The 4741-nt window shown below is 38.7% G+C and overlaps 1 long non-coding RNA gene across 1 annotated transcript; it reads right to left on the reverse strand.

Annotated features, from left to right (window-relative positions):
• Positions 1 to 2767: 2767 nt before the first annotated feature.
• LOC110884668 lies at positions 2768 to 3948 on the reverse strand. Its single transcript, XR_002561418.2, has 2 exons — positions 3392 to 3948; positions 2768 to 3282 (listed from the first exon to the last, which is right to left on the reverse strand). It is a non-coding gene; the product is annotated as an uncharacterized LOC110884668 (long non-coding RNA).
• Between the last annotated feature and the right edge of the window lie 793 nt (positions 3949 to 4741).

A 4741-nucleotide genomic window follows, 5' to 3' on the forward strand; every position in this document is an offset into this window, starting at 1 on the left:
TTATATGGGCCGCAAAAGATGATTTATGTTTATTCGTTTGAGCCGGGTACATATTGGGTTGTTTATGTTATTGGGCCGGGTTGTTTCAGTTGCACAACCCATTGTGAGTCGCACAAATTGTACTGGACGCACAACAGGTTGGGCCGAACACTATTTGGCTTCAATTAGTAAATCGCACAAGGCTGTTGGGCCATAGACTTGTGCGAGCCCAACCATTTGAGTCGCACAAGTTAGGATATATTATGTACTTGACTGTTAACGTGTTGAATATATCTGCCATGATCATTACGTGTTGTAACTTATGTGCACTCCTTGAACCTGGACCTGACTTGTATGGTAACCATGTTAGGACGTGGTTGACCACTAGCAGCTCGATTGACCTTTTCGGGTATCTGCCGAGGTAACCTAAGGTGAGTTCACACTTTCTACAAGGAATGGGATTCCCGGTGGTTTGGGAATGGGTTAAGAAACTAAAACGGAACCTGCATATTCTCCATGGGTAGAATATGTACCTCCATCCTCGTTGAGAAGGATGACAACATCAACCTGCGTATTCTCCTTGGGTAGATTACGTACCTCCATTCCTCCGTAGGAAGGATGACAACATATAACTTACTAGACAAAACTCTATCATGAAGTCCCTCATTTTTATATCGACTTAATCGCCGGTCCAATGGCGAGCGGGTCATTAGTTAATGGATCTGGGCACTTAGTCAATGACGATAGACATTGACATATGGAATAACTTTCTCATTCAGTTGTCGATATGGTAATGGTCTAGTGGTTAACATGGGGAAGCCCCCACTGGTTATGGTTTGGGAAACAAGGAAATGGTTAACTCGTGGTTTTCATACGAACTTATGGTTTTTGGAATAACTTTAAAATGGACAACCCACTGTGAACTCGCTCAACTTTGTTGTTGATTCGTTGCTATATGCCTTGCAGGTCATGTCACACCCCGAAATATTAGAGCGTTGGCGTGACTGGACTGGTATCTTCATTGCACAGCGGAAGCAAATAATCTAAGTCTTTTAGAAATTGAACGCCCACTAAGTACTCGACTCTTCATGGTTCTCCTATTCCAACCATTCCATTGTTTGAAAAGTAACATGAGAAAGAAACATGCGAAAAATCAACATAATGTTGAGCGAGTTCATAGTTTGTTTGTAAAAGATTTGAAATAAATCTTTTTGAATAACCGGTTTTTGAAGTATTGTTAAGAAAACGAATTTAAAAATCATTTTCTTGTCAAGTTATATGGAAACTTCGTATAAATCAAGTATTCTTGTATGTATTATGTTTTCTTGTATAGATCAAGTATTTCTGTATGTATCTTGTTATTAATGGGTTACAAGGCCATTAACATGTGACACGACATAGGAAGTCACCAAACCATAGGCATTTTTCTGTAGTCGATTCACGACTGAGACACAAAAACACTACTCGGTTCTAGTTGTCACCAAGAGTGGGGCTGCCCTGACACCCGTTAGATCTAAACTTTTGTTCTGCGGTCTTAGTATGTACACGATTAATGGTGCTTATGTTACCCTATTCGTGACACGATTTCTCGTATCATTCCTCAATTCTTGTATCATTTCTCAATTCTTGTATCTCTTTGTACTTGTATTTTCCGGTAGTTTAGAAAACTAGAATTCATGTGTATGCATATTTCGAAAAATACGCTTGTTTGAAAAACCGGTATAAAACATAAGCTTTTCGTAAACCATTTGTGTCAGTTAAAACTTGCTTGTAAAATGGGTTAGAAATATGTAATTCTTGTATGCTTTGCAAAAAGTGCATGTCTTTCCACCCCGAAAACATTTAGAAAAATGTAAAACCGTAAAAAGGTGGGGTTATGAACTCACCTGAATATACCTGTGCAAAGCTAGCTAATTACGACTTGGTGATGTCGTTTCCAAGACTTGACTTGCTAGCGTGCGTTCTACAATATTCCTAACACGGAATATCTTATAAGTTTCTAATTAATTGCGGTAACTACACTACGTGTCACCGAGCTTTACCGAATCGCTAACTGAACGATTTGACGTAAATTGTTAACTTAATGAAAATGATTAAGTTATATTCGTTTAGCTTCGTTTTGTAAAGTCGTATGTTGACATATAGGAATATTCGTATGAAAGTAATATATAATAAACTTGTATTATATATCGCGTCTTGAAAATTATCAAAATATGTGTATATGCCATTTAGGCGTTTGATATAAATATAAAAGAGTTATATTTATTCTACAAAAGAATCGTCGAGTTGTATTTGAAAATAAATATATAACTATATTTATTTTTATAAAAGAACTCGTGTCGTACGATATTTGAAATAAATAAGTATATAAACTATATTTATTTTATGAAACGAAACCATGTTGTTCGTTATTGTAATAAATATAAAAATAACTATATTTATTTTATAAACGAGGGCATGTTCGGCGTTTGAATCAATATAAATAATTATATTGATTTTATAAAAGATTTGTTGAATTTCTGAAGTTTAAAATAAATATAAATACTATATTTATTTGTTGTCGAAACAATTTTCGTATCATCGCTTTTGTAAAGTATCGTCAAAAGAAATTATATGTTCGTATTCGTTTTTCCAAAAGAGTATTCGAATTCGATAGTTTATTTTATAATAAAACGCGTTGTATATTCCAGATTTTCTCGAAAAACGGGGAGAGCTTCCTTTGTTTTCGGACGGCCCTGACAACTAAAGTGTCGTTATTTTTATCAAGATTCAACAATCCAATCACATATTATATTTAAAGTTTACGCGAAATATATCAATATGCCAAAAATGAAAACCAATTCACTAAATGCAAAACCGTTAGTCGGGTCGAGCTCGTTTGTCACGTTAGATAAAAAAAATTATAAAGATAACATAACGAAATCACGACTTTAACTATTACCCAAACTCTCGTGTCGTTTGCTGAAAGGGTTGACTGGGTTGACCGATGTTTACTGCTGTTGACCGGGTTTGACTGATTTGACTCGATTTGACCGAGTCGATTCAGTTCGCCCGAGTCGTTCCGAACTGAAACTGCGGTTGACTAGCTGTCTTGAGTTGACCCGAAACTGAGTTAGTCCAAACACTGAGTTGACTCAGTTTGACTGAGTCAAACCGAGTTAAATCAAACCAAATCAAGCTTTATTGAACCGGTTGTCTGTGCCCGAACCCCACCATCCACCACTATCACCTCCGTCGCCGGTGACGTGCCGCACCAGCACCAGCTCAGCCACCATCCACATCATCACCATCAATTATCATCGTCTTCAACAGCATCCAAAAAAAAATAAAACAACCACACGAGTCGGAATATTATTACTCGGAGGTGAAGAGAAAAGAGAAAAATAAATATATAAAATAACGGAACACTCACTGGACATCCACTGCCGTGAAACCTTCCGCTGCTCAGATTCACCTCCGCCGCCGCCGTGAGCGGCGGCGGCGGCGTCTTCATTTGTCGCCGGCCGGAGCTCTGCTGGTCACCGGTTATTTGTCGGTTTTAAACAAGAGAAGGGAGCTGATGTGGTGTGGTTGTCAGATCAACCCGACGCCGGAAAACGACCAGCATCGGCGACCCGAAAGATCGAGAGGGGGACGAGGGGTTAGGGGTTGTGTGTCGACCGGAGATCGGCCGATCTCTCCTGTGCTTACCGATCTGATCAAAGAAGGTGAGAGGGTGGTTGATGTGTGTGTGTTAGCAGATACAATCGGAGAGGAAGGGAGGGTGTCTTGCAGGTTGACCGAGCCACCGAACCACCGGCAGCCGGTCGGTTAATCGGCTCCGGCGGTCGGATCCATGAGGTAAGACGAGAGATGAGTGAAGGGGGTTTTGGTAGAGCATGTTTGTGTTTGTCTGTATGTAATTCGAGAGAGAGGGGGTAAGACTAAAGTCTGTGTGTTTATAGGGAGAGAGATAGGGGGTAATTTAGTGGGTTGGTTCATTTGTGTGTATTTGATGTCGACCCCTTTTATAAACTTGTATAATGGGTATTGTTTGGTGGATTATATAATAATTTATTAACCATAAGTCTTTATGTTCTAATTTTTAGAGACAAATCTCTTGTATAGATTTGATGAGATTGAGTAAATCTCGTGTGTTTTAATATTTAGAGACAAAATCCTTTATAGGGATTTTGGTAAGATTTTAGTAAGATTTTTAAGGAAAATATCTAATATATTAGGTTTAGGTTTGTGGGTTTTGAGCTTGGGCCCAGGGCTCACAAGCCCATCTCATGTGTAAGTGGCCCGTAATTCCTACGAGGCCCGATATCGCAATCCAAGCTCCATAAGTGTCGAAAGCATAAAGTTTTTAGAAAAAAAAAGGTGTATAATAGTGGCGTTGTCAGTATTTTGTACGGTATCAGTTTGTCACTACTTAATTTTCAGCAGTTTCTTCGCGGATCGTCCTATGCGCACTGTAATGTTGAAGAGGCGTTAACAGGCACTCCAATGGCCTAATTAAGTTAATCTACATCACAAACTCTACTTTTTATCGCTTAAATCAACTGTTAATCACGAAATTAAGAGCCGTAAATCACCGGTTGTCACATTCTCCCCCTGTTAATAAAATTTCGTCCTCGAAATTTAGACTACGTCAAGTCCTTAGAGTTAGGTTATATGTAAGTAATTACGAATAATGTCAAAGGAAACGAGGCATACTGATACAGTCACTAGTGTGACCAAGTTAACAGGGGTTCAATAAAAGAGGAATTTCGACCAATGG

Source organism: Helianthus annuus, chromosome 10 (assembly GCF_002127325.2).
Source record: "Helianthus annuus cultivar XRQ/B chromosome 10, HanXRQr2.0-SUNRISE, whole genome shotgun sequence".
Classification (NCBI taxonomy): domain Eukaryota; kingdom Viridiplantae; phylum Streptophyta; class Magnoliopsida; order Asterales; family Asteraceae; genus Helianthus; species Helianthus annuus.